This window comes from Podarcis erhardii (genome assembly GCF_964252035.2).
Source record: "Podarcis erhardii genome assembly, chromosome: 8".
Lineage (NCBI taxonomy): Eukaryota > Metazoa > Chordata > Lepidosauria > Squamata > Lacertidae > Podarcis > Podarcis erhardii.
In genome coordinates this window covers 2,203,292-2,219,405 of record NC_138499.1, presented here as the reverse complement: position 1 = coordinate 2,219,405, position 16,114 = coordinate 2,203,292, and positions in this window count along the sequence as shown.

The following is a 16,114-nucleotide window of genomic DNA, read 5'->3' as shown; positions in this document are numbered from 1 at the left end:
AGTTCTTAACCCGAAGTAATATTTCTGGGTTCGCGGAGTCTGTAGCCTGAGGCGTCTGTAACCCGAAGCGTATCTAACCCGAGGTACCACTGTAGTTGTTTATTTCCCTGACTTCTGATGGGAGGGCGTTCCACAGGGTGGGTGCCACCACCGAGAAGGCCCTCTGCCTGGTTCCCTGTAGCTTTGCTTCTCACAGCGAGGGAACCACCAGAAGGCCTTTGGAGCTGGACCTCAGTGTCCGGGCAGAATGATGGGGGTGGAGACACTCCTTCAGGTATACTGGACTGAGACCTTTAGGGCTTTAAAGTTCAGCACCAACACTTTGAATTGTGCTCGGAAACGTACTGGGAACCAATGTAGGTATTTCAAGACCGGTGTTATGTGGTCTCGGCAGCCGTTCCCAGTCGCCAGTCTAGCTGCTTCATTCTGGATTAGTTGTATGTAGATTAGTTGCAGCAATTGCAGCTGAAGAATCCTTGAAGGATGGCCAGTGTCACCCAAACACTCTTTTAAAAAACTCCAAGGAATGGGAGTCCACCGCCTTCCAAGGGACCTTTTCCGACAGCTCTCGTCGTCAGAAAGTTATTCCTAATGTTGACTCGGAATCTCTGACTCAAAACAGTCCTCCTGCCCACATGAGCGATTCCTGGAGCGGTATGCTGAACAATGTTGCCTGGCTCGGAAAAAGATTGATGCTCTTCAAAGGATTTATGACGTCGTCCAGGCACTTTGGGTAATGGATGGAAAGGTCAGGCTGGCCGGCAGAGGCTTGGCAGGGGCTGCAATCAAAGAAAAATAAAGCTGGTAAGGGTGATTTATAAGAACTGCACTGCTTGGCCTTCTGTTTCCAGCAGTGACCAGCCAGGATGGAAGCTCACAAGTAAATCGCCCTGTGTTGCTTTTCCAGAGCACCTGATGAACAACAAGGTGCTGTCTGAGCATCTAGGATGGGAGAGGATGCAGTAAACAGGACAACTCAAATCTTGCATTCAGTGGTCTCTCCCCCTTGGCAAGCTTTGTTTTGTTTTGCTTTTGTTGTCATTGTTTAGTTTGTGCTTTTATCCTGTCTTTTCATCTTGTGAACCGCCCTGAGATATTCGGATGAAGGGTGGTATACAAATAATAATAATAATAGTAATAGTAATAGTAATAGTAATAGTAATAATAATAATAATAGGAGATTGAGAGCACAGGCTGAGGGGACTCCCTATGAAACTGAATGCTGGAAGATTCAGAACAGATAAAAGTCCTTCACACACTGCATAGTTAAACTGTGGAACTCACTGCTCCAGGAGACGCTGAGGACCGCCAACTTGAATAATATAATAATAATAATATTTTTTTTTTATTTATACCCCGCCCTTCCCGGTTCAGAAAACTGGGCTCAGGGCGGCTAACAATAAAATTTAATACACTTAATTGATGCAACAAAAAAACAGCATAAAATACAGTATAAAACGGGAATAACAATAAATTCAGAATTCAAAAATCCATCCAATAAACATTAGATGGGCTAGCTGGCTAAGTTAGTCCTATTTGGGCCAGTGAGGAGACCAGAGGAGAATTAGCTGTGGGATCCCAGAGCGGGTAATCTTCACAAAAAGGGGGAGAGGGAGGGAAGGAAGGGGAATAAAAGATCAGGCTAAGTTCAAATTGAAAGCCAGGTGGAATAGCTCTGTCTTACAGGCCCTGTGGAAGGAAGTTAAATCCTGCAGGGCCCTGGTCTCCTGGGACAGAACATTCCACCAGGTCGGAGCCACCACTGAGAAGGCTCTGGCCCTGGCTTTAAAAGAGGATGAGACAAATTCATGGAGGAGGAGAGAGCTACTGATGGCTCCTAGCCAAGATAGCTACGATTTCCCTCCACAGTTGGAGGCTGCAGTGCTTCTGAACTGCAGGAGAGGAGAGTGCTGCTCTTGTTTTCGAATCCTGCTGGCAGGCATCTGGTTGGCCGCTGTGAGAACACGATGCTGGGCAACTTAGTTAGCCCCAAAATGGAAAGCACCAGAATTACCAACAATAGAGGAGTAGAGGCAGACGAAGATGGTTGATTGTGCGGAACTAGCAAAACGGACCTGTAGAATCCGAAATCATAGAATCCTAGAGTTGGAAGAGACCACAAGGGCCATCGAGTCCAACCCCCTGCCAAGCAGGAAACACCATCAGAGCACTCCTGACATATGGTTGTCAAGCCTCTGCTTAAAGACCTCCAAAGAAGGAGACTCCACCACACTCCTTGGCAGCAAATTCCACTGTCGAACAGCTCTTACTGTCAGGAGGAATCAAAAGTCCAAAACGATTGGCGTAAATTTATGGAGTACATAAATAATAACTGTAGAAATCTGAAGACTCTGGCAGGACTGAAATAAATCTTACGATGTAGATAGGATTGGATACGATTAGAAACGGTGGAAAAAGTAACTGACATAAGAAAACCTGTTGAAGGGAGGGAAAGAAGGAAGTCAATGCTCAGCAGAAAGAACGTGGGTAAATGATAGTTGAATTTTACTGTGTTTTGTTTGTATTAAATGAAACACCAATAGAAAGCATTTTTTTTAAAAAAAAGAGAGAACAGGATGCTTGGCTAGAAGGGCCATTGTCCTGACGCAGCTGGGCTCTCCTCATGTTCTTATGCCCCCCTCCTTTGGGACTGATCCTGCTGTGATGTCCTTATCAAAGCTGACTTCCTCCTGCTGTGTAATTTCTCTCAGTCCTCCTTCTCTGTCACTCGATCCTGCTTCCTCGGTGGCCACAGGGAACAATTGATCCGCTTTCCTTTTTTTAGAAGCAACGTGTGCCTGCCTTTTTTTAGAAACAAGCCCCGCTCTTCTCCTTCTCCGTCTCCACCACCACCAACGCTCTGCCTGTCCTGTCCCTGAGGACCTTTTCCCTTCTTGGCTTTCCTCAAGGGAACCACTTTTGACGCTCTTTTAAGTCTCTGACAGTCTCCTCCGAGGCCCTGGCTGCATCTTTGTTTGGGGAGAAATCTCCAGGCAGAGACACCCGGCGTCCAGAGGCTGGCACAGACGAACGATGACAAGGGGAACGAACTGGTCCGCAGGTGGCAAGAGTAAAAGGAACTTTTTGAGAATCCTAAGGAAAAACCATCTTCCGCAGAAACTGCTGCTTGCCTTCTATCACTGTGCCATTGAGAGTGTGCTCACTTATGGCTTATGTGTGTGGTACGGAAGCTGTACTACCCAGGACAGGATGGGGTTGTGCAGAGTTGTGAAGGCAGCAGAGAGCATTGTTGGCTGCCCACTCTCCACCTTAGAGCAGATTTATGCCACAAGGTGCCATAGGAAGGCACTGGACATAGTAAAAGATCCATCGCATCCTGGTCACTGTCTCTTCGAGCTCCTGCCGTCGGGACGGAGATACGGGACGATGAAGACAAGAACGAGCCGTCTCAAGAACAGCTTCTTCTCCAGAGCGATCTCGGCCCTGAATGGGAAACCTGGACTTTGAAAGTCATCTAATCTTCCTTGCTGTATTATATTATATTGTTTTAATTAGTGTTTTTATACTTGTTCTGATTTTGAGTGGAGTGCCCTACCTGGGTGGATGGAGCAGCCAAGTAATCTCGTTGTCCCCGAGAGGGGGCAATGACAATAAAGATATTATTATTATTATTATTATTATTATTATTATTATTATTATTATTATTACTATGTTTTGAACTGTCTGTGCTTCCCTTCATTTGGTGGGGTTGCTGGTCCTATTCAGGCTGCATTTGCACCTGAGGAAGCAGGGGTGCTGTGGGACATTGTCAGATGCTGGTGGTGGTTGCTCGCGAGTAACCAGGCAGGCAGGACTCCAACTTGGCTCTTACAGGTTTTATTGTGCAAACTATTTACAGTGCAGGTCTACCAAGTTCATGTCCATCTTAGTCACTTGCACTTGGCCCCTTCTGGCTTCTCCCCCAACGTAAGAACTTCAGCACCCCAAGCCTCGGCCTCCCCTCCTTGCGTTTCACCCCTCTGCACAAGGTGGGCGACGGAAGGGGCATGCATCCCTCCTGGCCAGCCCGGCTAGGTGAGGCGCTGGGGCTCTCAGCAGCATCCTTGAGCCCTTTCCTCGCTCGGCTGGCCCCTTCCCTCTCTTCTCCAATGGAGGTGTGGCTTTTCCCATCGCTGGAAGAGCTGAGGAGTTTCGGAGGCTCTCTGTATCCCAATGGCCCCCCTGCCTCCCTCCCCAGTTCCAATGGCAGTCCCCTGACAGACATGATCCCCAGGAATCAAAAAAAGACCCCAGCATGTGCATCTGCTGGCCCTACTGTTAGGCAAAGTGAGGCAGCTGCCTCAGGTGGCAGATGCTGGCAGAAAGTGGGCTGTCAAAAATATAAAGGAAACTGTCAGCCCTTGTGGTCTCCATGTATTCAATGTAGTACAGTGGTACCTCGGGGGTTAAGAACTTAATTCGTTCTGGAAGTCCGTTCTTAACCCGAAACTGTTCTTAACCTGAGGTACCACTTTAGCTAATGGGGCCTACTGCCGCCGCCACACCGCCAGCACGAGATTTCTGTTCTCATCCTGAGGTAAAGTTCTTAACCCGAGGTACTATTTCTGGGTTAGCGCAGTCTATAACCTGAAGTGTCTGTAACCTGAAGCATCTGTAACCCGAGGTACCACTGTATTTCATTTTCCTCTTGACAGAGTAACCACGGTTGTCCTCCCCACACTTCAATTTCTGGTTCCTGTGTTTGCATTTCGAGCACACCAGTCCATTAGTCTTGTACAGGCCGTCCTAGCTGAGCATTTAAGAGGACAACAGCTTGTAGGGCTTTTCAAAATGTCCCATATATTCTTCCATTGGGGCGCAGCTGCTGTTTCCACATTGTCCTTGCAGGCTGCTTGTGATGGCCTGGGATTCCGATTCAGAGGCTGAACCAGAAGAATCCCAGCCTGCACAGGAGTCCCCGCCTCCAGGGCCAGCTGAACTGGGGCAAGGCCTAGATTCTGAGGAGCCTGCACCTGTGTCAGATCCTCAGGAGCAGGCACCAGGTGAATCCACTCTGGTTCCGGAGGTGGTTGAGGACTCAGTGCCTGCAGGTGAGTCTCCTCCTGGGCCCAGTAACCCTCCAGCCTCTCCTGAACTGCAGAGGCTCAGGGCAGAGAGGCGAAGGGAACTGGTTTCTCCCAGGAGGAGTGCCCGCCTTAAGGCAAGGAGAGGCGGGTCTCCTGGGGGCCGGGACCGCCCCTGGCCTCAGAGAAGATAAAGGCCAGTCAGCCCGGTCCCAGGTTGCGAGAGCAACGTCGTTGATGAGCTGTTTCGGCCAGCATCCAGTCCTGTTCCTGTCCCCGCCCGGCTTCCTGCTTTGGACCTCGCCCTGCTCCTTCAGAACTGTTTCCAGGCTATTGACCCAGGACCAGACTTTGACTACGCCAACGGTAACCTTACCCCCGGGACCAGCACACTGCTGGGCTAAGTGGGGACCTATTGCAATAGTTGTGCCGGGTCCAGTCAAGGGCTCTGGACAGATGCTCCGCTGAGCCTCACGGCCATGCTTCCTACTATGGTCCATGCTCCCAATTCTGGTGCCTTTGTCTCTGCCGTCTCTTCGGGCTACGGATTCGCCACGGACATCCCGCCCAAAGGAGCAGCACCCTTGCGGAAATCTCCCACCTGTGCCTCCTCAGCCATGCTGCATTTATCCCTGAGAGTGGCAGAGCTGCATATCAGCTGAGGACCAAGGCTCAGCTTATTCAGAATAAGGCAGCCTCTTAGGATGTTTCAGTAAGGCAATGTGAAATTAATGCTTGGAGTATTAAGATGGGCTGCCAGGCGCTGAATTTAGCAGTGTCAAAATACAAGCTGAACCAGTTTTTCACTGTTCTGGAAATTGCTTGAGAGAAGAGAATAAAGGGAAGGAAATGGGCGATTAACAAAGCAGATACTCCGTGCTGGATGATGAGCAGATGGGGGTGAGACCCTCCTTCCACTAAGAGATAGTTAGAAGAAAAAAGTGTCACTCTGTTAAGCGCGGCAAGCTGAGCAGAGAGACAGGGAGTGTGCTGGTCCAGGGGGGAGGTTACCGTGGGGCGAGGTCCAGGACCTGAGTTGAGGGTCGGCAGACAGTCCTCCATGGGTGAAGCGGGGTCCACAGCGAGAAGCCGGGCAAGGACAGGAACTCTGGGGGAACAGGACTGGATGCTGGCCGAAACAGCTCTTCAACAACGTTGCTCCCGTAACCTGGGACCGGGCTGACGGGCCTTTATCTTCTCTGAGGCCAGGGGCGGTCCCGGCCCCCAGGAGACCCGCCTCCCCTGGCCTTAAGGCGAGCACTCCTCCTGGGAGAAACCAGTTCCCTCCGCCTCTCTGCCCTGAGCCTCTGCAGCTCAGGAGAGGCTGGAGGGTTACTGCGCCCAGGGGGAGACTCACCTGCAGGCACTGAGTCCTCAACCCCCTCCGGAGCCAGAGTGGATTCACCTGGTGCCTGCTCCTGAGGATCCGGCACAGGTGTAGGCGCTTCAGAATCAAGGCCCTGCCCCAGTTCAGCCGGCCCTGGAGGTGGGGACTCCTGTGTAGGCTGGGATTCCTCCGGTTCAGTCTCTGAATCGGATTCCCAGGCCATCACGGAGAGCCATGCTTGATTTCTTTTTTGATCCAAGGCTGGAGTGTAATTCTTTGAGCCCCTCTATTGTAGGCTTAGGTTGTATATATATGTGTAAATAGACCGTATATGATGAAGACACTGCACTTTCTGCTGTGCCTCATTTCCAAAGGAAACACAAATGCCACTGTGCTGGTCCCGTGGGTTACCTGAGAGGCGAGGTCCAAGTTCGGTCCATGGTCAAAGGCGCAACGAGGAGGCAGTCCGTAGTAGCTGAAGCTGGGTGCAGGGCAGGGAGTCGGGTGAAGTCAAGAACCGGCTTGCAAGCAGGGAGCCAGGGCGGGTCAGGAGCTCAGGCAGGAAAGCAGGACAGGGTTCAGGCAGGAACTAGCAACCAACAGTGCTGCTCCCGCAACCTGGGACTGGGGCTGGCTGGCTTTTATCTGCCCCGAGGCATAGGGTGGCCCCGATCCTCTGGTGACTCGCCTCTCCTAGCCTGGAGGCGAGCACTCCTCCTGCGGGAACTTAGTTCCCTCCGCCTCTCTGCCCTGAGCTTCTGCAGCTCAGGAGAGGCTGGAGGGTTACCAGACCCAGAGGCAACCTCAGCTTCCCCTGACGGGGCTGAGAGTGGAGCACCTGCCGGCAATGGGTCCTCCATCCCCTCAGGAGCCAGAGCAGACTCAGCTGGTGCCTGCACCTGAGGATCCAGCACAGGTGAGGACCCTTCAGGCTCAAGCCCCAGCCCCGGCTCAGCTGGTTCTGGAGGCGGGGAATCCTGTGCAGGCTGGGATCCCTCAGGTTCAGCATCCGAGTCCGAATCCCAGGCCATCACAGCTGCTTAAGCACCTGCACCTCCCTGGAATCTTGCACCCCTTGGAGTGGCATGTGACAATATCCACCTGTCCCCTAGAGATGTTTCCTTTCTGTCCATCATTGCACCCACGGCGCCTGCCTTGCTGGATCTATCCAAAGGTCCATCACAATCCAGCATTTGGTTTCTCCCAATTTCCAAAAAGCCCCCAAGCAGCTGTGTGGGGACTGCGGGAGTTCCCAGATTCGACTCCCATTTCCACAGCTGAAGATGTCTCTCTCGTAGGAGGTGTCAGGGAGGAAGGGGGCCTCCTCTACCCAGAGAGCTTCTGCCAGCCAGAGAAGACAACACTGGGCCCCAGGCACAAATAGTCTGGCCTGGTCCAAGGCCAGGTACTCCTGTTCGTAGGTGATGGCCTTCTGAGATCATGTGACCTTCACATCTGGCACACAGAGATGCCCTGCTTCTGAATGCAGCGATCCCATTTAGCTATCAAGGCGAATCATCTTAGGGAGATTTATCTTCTGCAAAATGTGTTGTCTTCTTTTCTTTGCCTGCTCTTTCTTGGCTCTTCGCTGTGTTCTCCCATCCATCACTGTTACACATGCACCACCTTTCCATGGCTCTGTGCCTGTCTATGGGTGGCTACAAGCCTTGCTAGCGATGGTTTGCCCGCACAGCTGGAGGAAGCACTGCTCTTGTGCTTGAATCGTACTTATGGGACCACCTCTCCTGGTCTGCCCCGCAGAGGACCTTAAGGTCCATGAATAACCATAGTTTAGAGGTCCCGGGCCCTAAGGAAGCCAGACTATCCTCCACCAGGGCCAGGGCCTTCTCAGTGGTGGCTCCAACCTGGTGGAATGCTCTGTCCCAGGAGACCAGGGCCCTGCACGATTTAACTTCCTTCTGCAGGGCCTGTAAGACAGAACTAATCTGCCTGGCTTTCAATTTGAACCTGGCCTGATCTTTTATTCCCCTTCCTTCCCTCCCCCTCCCCTTTTTATGAAGATTACCCGCTCTGGGATCCCACAGCTAATTCCCCCCTGGTCTCCTCGCTGGCCCAAATAGGACTAATTTAGCTAGCTAGCCCTGGTGATCACCTAATGCTTATTGGATGTCTTTCCCCCCTAAATTGATTTTTGTTTTTATTGTTATTTATGCCTTATACTGTATTTTATGCTTTGTTTTGCAGCATCAATTAAGTGAATAAAATTTGTTGTTAGCCGCCCTGAGCCCACTTTCCTGAACTGGGAAGGCCGGGGTATAAATAAAAATTTATTATTATTATTTATTATGAATCCTGCTTGCAGGCTTCCCACTAGGAACAGGGTGAGACCAAGATGCTGGACTCGACAGGCCAGTGCGCTGATCCAGCAGGACTCGTCTTATATTCTTAGCCCATGTGATATCAGCAAAGCCAACACATCAGCACAGAAAACGCCTTATTCTTTTTATTTTATTTATTTATTGAATTTATATGCTGCCCTATACCTGCAGGTCTCAGGGTGGTTCAGGGAATAAAATCAGAATATAAAACTACAAAATACATAATCAAAACAACGACAACAGCCCAATAACCCCTACCTCCCAACACATTTGAAAAGGGATGTCAATGAAATTAACCAAAGGCCTGGTTAAGAAGGAACGTTTTTGCCTGGCGCCTAATAATAATAATAATAATAATAATAATAATAATAATAATATTATTTTATTTATATCCCAACCTCCCCAGCCGGAGCCGGGCTCAGAGCAGCTAACAACAATAAAAGTAACACAGCATTCTAAAATCAATTCATTCTAAAATCAATTCAAAACCAAATTCATGGCAACCATTGGGCTAGAGTTCTGTGAAGAATTACCAAAGGAGGGGGTCAGACTGTGCCCTGGCCAAAGGCCTGGTGGAACAGCTCTGTCTTGCAGGCCCTGTGGAAAGATGTCAAATCCCACAGGGCCCTAGTCTCTTGGGACAGAGCGTTCCGCCAGATTGGGGCCACGGCCGAAAAAGCCCTGGCTCTGGTTGAGACCAGCCTAACCTCCCTGTGGCCCGGGACCTCCAAGATGTTTTTGTTTGAAGACTGTAAGGTCCTCCTTGGGACATACCAGGAGAGGCGGTCCCGTAGCTACGAGGGTCCTAGGCCCTATGGGGCTTTAAAGGTTAAAACCAGCACCTAAAGGTGTATCATGCAGGCGCCAGGAATGTAGGAATCAGTCCCTTGGTCTATCTGGTTTAGTATTGTCTACACTGAACTGCAAAAGGGACGCAGGTGGCGCTGTGGGTTAAACCACAGAGCCTAGGACTTGCCGATCAGAAGGTCGACGGTTCGAATCCCCGCGACGGGGTGAGCTCCCGTTGCTCGGTCCCTGCTCCTGCCAACTTAGCAGTTCGAAAGCACCCCAAAAAGTGCAAGTAGATCAATAGGTACCGCTCCGGCGGGAAGGTAAATGGCGTTTCCGTGCGCTGCTCTGGTTCGCCAGAAGCGGCTTAGTCCTGCTGGCCACATGACCCGGAAGCTGTACGCCGGCTCCCTCGGCCAGTAAAGCGAGATGAGCGCCGCAACCCCAGAGTCGGCCATGACTGGACCGAATGGTTGGGGGTCCCTTTACCTTTACCTTTACACTGACCTGCAGCAGCTCTTAAAGGTTCCAGGCAGCGGGAATTCCATGTCCTGACCGGCCACCAACTTAGATGGCCTTAAAAGAGGATTGGACAAATTTGTGGAGGAGGAGAAGGCTGTTGATGGCTACTAGCCAGGATGCCTATGTGGTCTCCCTCCGCAGCAATGCCTCCAAATACCAGTTGCTGGAGGGGAGAGTGCTTCTGTTCTTGTTCCCCACAGGAATCTGGTTGGCCGCCGTGAGATGCTGGACTAGACAGGCCATAGGCTTGATCCAGGAGGCTCTTTCATTCTGTCTCCCAATGTAATAATATACACACATTTCTTCCCCTTCCCCTCTCTGCTTGGGTCCCCTCACACAGCTACTGCTTCTGCACGTCCGCTGTTGCCTTCCCTGTTCCAGGTCATTTCTCTGACTCATTTGAAGTTGTCAGTTTCTTTCTCCCCCCCCCCCCATTGTCACCCCTCAGCCTCCGTTCAGCATCTCAAATCTCAGCTGCTCTTAGTTATTGATTCCGCGCAGCAGCAACAGCTGCTGGCCTTAAGCTGTTTCTGGGGGCACGTGGGGTGTGCAGCGTGACACGAGCAGTTGCACTAGTGGCGTGAGAGGGGAGAAGGGCGTAAGAAGAAACCGCTGGATCAGGCCAGTGGCCCGTCTAGTCCCCACATCCTTTTCTCACAGTGGCTGACCAGATGCCTCTGTCAGGACACCAGCAAGCAGGATTTGAGGACCAGGGTCCTCTCTCCTGTCTTGCGATAGCCACCTCCTCCATGAATTTGTCTCCTCCTCTTTTACATCCATCTAGATGGTGAGCAAGTTCCCTAGTTTGTGCTGCATGAGGGACGCGGGTGGCTCTGTGGGTTAAACCACAGAGCCTAGGACTTGCCGATCAGAAGGTCGGCTGTTCGAATCCCCGCAACGGGGTGAGCTCCCATTGCTCAGTCCCTGCTCCTGCCCACCTAGCACTTCAAAAGCACACGAAGTGCAAGTAGATAAATAGGTACCACTCCAGCGGGAAGGTAAACGGCATTTCTGTGTGCTGCTCTGGTTCGCCAGAAGCGGCTTAGTTATGCTGGCCACATGACCTGGAAGCTCCCTTGGCCAATAAAGGGAGATGAGCGCCGCAACTCCAGAGTCGGTCACGACTGGACTTAATGGTCAGGGGTCCCTTTACCTTATGGGAGAGAGTTCCCTGGTTTGTGCTGCATGAGTAGATCCTTTCTTTTATCTGTCCTGAATATTCCAACATTCAGCTTCACAACATGTCCCTGAGTTCTAGATTTATGAGACAGGGGGGAAATATTTTCTCTAACTACTCTATCCATGCCACGCATAATTTTATCAGGTTCTATCACTTTGCCTCTTACTTGTCTTTCCTCTAAACTAAAAAGTCCCAAACTATGCAAATTTTCTTTGCAATTCCAGGTGATAATGTGGAAACTTCTTTGTATATCTTCTTCTTCTTTGGTGATCCCTCGTAGTTGAGTAAGATAGTCTTCCATGAACGTGGTTTTAACAGTGAGTCTGTAAGTGGAGGCCAATTCTGGATCTACACATCCTTCCACAGTGGGGACATAGGTTTCCGCACGGGAGTTGATCATGGTGTGGATTTGCCAAGCGTGCCTTCCTCTTAGCATGTTTCTCCCTTGCGTCCTGAGTTCGAGTGTCTTCAAAGCCCATGACACCTTTGGGAAAAGCTGTTCTCCAACTGGAGCGCTCGCAGGTCAGTGTTTCCCAGTTGTTGGTGTTTATACTACATTTTTTTAGATTTGTCTTGAGACAGTCTTTGAACCTCTTTTGTTGACGACCAGCATTGCGCTTTCCATTTTTAAGTTCGGAATAGAGCAGTTGCTTTGGAAGACGATCATCAGGCATCAGCACAACATGACCAGTCCAACGAAGTTGATGATGAAGAATCATTGCTTTGACACTGGTGATCTTTGCTTCTTCCAGTACACTGGCATTAGTTCGCCTGTCTTCCAGAGTGATATCCAAAATAAATTCCGGAGACACCGTTGATGGAATCTTTCAAGGAGTTGGAGATGGCGTTTGTAAGTGGTCCATGTTCCACAAGCATACAGTAAGGTTGGTAGTAGAATAGCTTTGTGAACAAGCATTTTGGTTTCCCTGTGAATGTCCTGGTCCTCAAACACTCTGCACTTGAATCGGGAGAAAGCCACACTTGCAGAGCTCAGGCGATGCTGGTTTGTGTATGTAGCTGTGTGCACACATCATACATTTAAAACACATGATTTCCCCCAAAGAATCCTGGGAAATGTTAAGGGTGCCAGGAATTGTAGCTATGTGAGGGGTAAACTGCAGTTTCCTGGGATACTATGGGGAAAAACATACTTTAAAAGTATGGCTTGCACACAGCCTGTATGTGTGAGCGAGCGAGCACGATGAGTAATACTATGTAGAATCTACTTAGTAGATTGTGACCTCTTAAAAGCTTCTTCTGCCACCAGAAATCTGGGAGTGGTGTTCAGTGGGGCTTTTAGATTAGTTAATTTGTGGGGTGGGAAAGCATTGGTGGTCTATTCTTAGAAAATGGTTTTAGCATTACACTTCCATGCACATGATCACATCTAATTGTGTCCTTCTCCCACATTTCACAGTTGGTGTTAGGCATTAGAATCCCCATGCAGAAGTAGGTAATGATTTGTTTTATTCATGTTTTTTCCTTCGTCTACCACCTGAAGCCTGTGATCGCCAGTGCTGATGTGTGGAGTGCTGTCGACATCTTGACCCAGGAAGCTGGTCTTTGTCAGGCCAAACTCCCCGCAGGCTTGGCCAAAACGGGTGACAAGTCTCTGTAGAGCTGCCTTGGGAGTGTCCTGCCAAGGCTGTGTCATCTGCAAACAGTATCTCTCAGATAAGGACCTGGCGCACTTTGGAGAAATGAGCTGCCTTGCCAACATGCCTGTCTAGCTCAGCATTGGTGAAGATGTTTCTGGTTAGGGTGGAGCCCAGGTAGACAAAATCGTCTAGCACCTCAAGCGTGTGGTCACCAGTGCTGATGCACAGAGTGCTGGCAATGTCCTAACCCAGGATGTTGGTCTTAATCAGGTTGATGGCAGCGAAGGACCTTAGGGTCTCGATTTTCAGCAGCACCCTGCATAATACCAAAATTCAGTACCCCCAACAAAAGGGGAATGGTTAAGTAAACTATGTGAGTACCTGGAGTTTGCAAAATTGACGGATTTAATAAGGCACAAATCCAAAACTTTAATACAGAAACAATGGGAATGCTTAAATGAATATTTATACAAGCAGGGCTCAAATACGAAAGTTTGGTTGTGCTTAGACTAACCTTGTGAAGAATATAGAGAACATAAAGATTTGATGGATTATGAAAGAACATAAGGAAGGGGAATGATTGAAGAACAGATGTAAAGGCGAGCAAGATAACTAAGAGACGTGCGGTGAATGTGGTGAAAGTCTTTTATAATATTTTAACTAGGATTTATATATTGTAATGTTTGAAGCATGAATTTGGTAATATTACTGGTTACGAAAAGTATTTTTTTTCTTTTGTCTTCTCTCTCTCTCTTTAGTTTGCATTTTGGAAAACACGTATATAAATGTGTTTACAGTGTTATGTATTGTTCTTTGTTTCTCTTTCTCTTTCTTTTCTTGTAAAAGTCAATAAAAATTAATTAAAAAAACACAACAACAACAAAATTCAGTACCCCCTGTCGCTCTCACTCCATTCTGAATCATAACTGCGGCTTCCCCTGCGCTGCCCTTGAGGCTCTGTGCCCAGTGCAACAGAACTGACCGCGCTCCCCTAAATCTGCCTCTGCTTAAGGTGAGGCCAAACTTCCTGCAGGCTTGGGCAAAACGGTGCTGGAGTCTCTGCAGAGCTGACTGGGATTGCGCGTGCTCTTTTGCAGGAGACTCCATCCCATGTCACTCCTTTTTTAAAAAAATATAATTTTTTATTAAATTTTCTGTTTTACAATTTCAAATAAACATTTTGCATACTTAAGATATCAATGACTTCCCTTCTTCTCCTACCACAGTTCATTTTACGTATCTTATATCCCTGCATATTTTACAAAAACTATAACATTGTTTTCCATTGTTGCATCCATCAAAACCTATTTACACTGTTGAATTTATCTTAATGCTGCCAGCATTTTCAATTATTTCCCATATATTCAATAAACATTTTCCAATCTTCTCTAAACATATGTTCCTCTTGTTCTCTTATTCTGTATGTTAAGTCTGCAAGTTGTGCATATTGTGTTAGCTTAAGTTGCCATTCTTCTTTAGTTGGGACCTCACTCGTTTTCCATTTTTGTGCTAACAAAACACGGGGAGCGGTAGTAGCATACATAAATAACCTTTTCTGACACCTGGGAATTTCAATCTGAATTATCCCTAACAGAAAGGACTCTGGTTTTTTTTTGGGGGGGGGAAGTACTTTTGAACATTTTTTCCAACTCATTATAGATCATTTCCCAATACTCTTTTACCCTTTTACAGGTCCACCACATATCAAAGAACATTCCCTCTACCTTGTTGCATCTCCAGCATTTATGTGCTTCAGTTTTATACATCTTAGCAAGCCTATTTGGAGATAAATACCATCTCTAAATCATTTCCAAGTAGTTCTCCTGGGAATATACGGTACATGTTGTTAACTTCAAGTCACTTTTCCAGAGTTTTTCTCCAAGCTTTAAAATCTGTATTGCAGAACTCCTTTCCAACCAGGACAGCAGGCTCATCACTTCCAGCACTTATCCGAGTCTACCTTGTAAATATTAGAAAGCCTGTTGTTGTTGTTTAGTCGTTTAGTTGTGTCCGACTCTTTGTGACCCCCTGGACCAGAGCACGCCAGGCCCTCCTGTCTTCCACTGCCTCCCGCAGTTTGGTCAAACTCATGCTGGTAGCTTCGAGAACACTGTCCAACCATCTCATCCTCTGTCGTCCCCTTCTCCTTGTGCCCTCCATCTTTCCCAACATCAGGTTTTTTTTACAGGGAGTCTTCTCTTCTCATGAGGTGGCCAAAGTATTGGAGCTTCAGCTTCAGGATCTGTCCTTCCAGTGAACACTCAGGGCTGATTTCCTTCAGAATGGAGAGGTTTGATCTTCTTGCAGTCCATGGGACTCTCAAAAGTCTCCTCCAGCACCAGAATTCAAAAGCATCAATTCTTCGGCCTTCTTTATGGTCCAGCTGTCACTTCCATACATCACTACTGGGAAAACCATGGCTTTAACTATACCGACCTTTGTTGGCAAGGTGATGTCTCTGCTTTTTAGGATGCTGTCTAGGTTTGTCATTGGACAAATCATAGTGGAGAGTTTTGGCCAAATGTGATCCACTGTCCAGATGGTTGGACAGTGTTCTAAAAGCTACCAGCATGAGTTTGACCAAACTGCAGGAGGCAGTGGAAGACAGGAGTGCCTGGCATGCTCTGGTCCAGGGGGTCACAAAGAGGCGGACACGACTAAACGACTAAACAACAACATAATTCCAGTAAAAAAGGCCAACACTTGCCACAGCTCATGGTTGGGACATAACAAGTCAGGCATGGCCAAACTTGGCCCTTCAGATGTTTTGGGACTACAACTCCCATCATCCCTAGCTAACAGGACCAGTGACTAAACGACTAAACAACAAATGACCTGTCCATCTTGGGTGCCCTGCACGGCATAGCTCAGAGCTTCTCTGAGTTATTCAAGCCCCTTCGCCACAGCAAGGCAGTGATCCATTAAGGGGCTTAGCAGACCTAAAGGTAAAGGTAAAGGGACCCCTGACCATTAGGTCCAGTCACAGACGACTCTGGGGTTGCGGCGCTCATCTCGCTTTATTGGCCAAGGGAGCCGGCATACAGCTTCCGGGTCATGTGGCCAGCAGGACTAAGCTGCTTCTGGTGAACCAGAACAGCGCATGGAAACACCGTTTAGCTTCCTGCTGGAGCGGTACCTATTTATCTACTTGCACTTTGGCGTGCTTTCTAACTGCTAGGTTGGCAGGAGCAGGGACCGAGCAACGGGAGCTCACCCCGTCGTGGGGATTTGAACCGCCGACCTTCTGATCGGCAAGTCCTAGGCTCTGTGGTTTAACCCACAGCGCCACCCACGTCCCTTAGCAAGGCAACTGGGAGCAAAATACCACCTGTCAA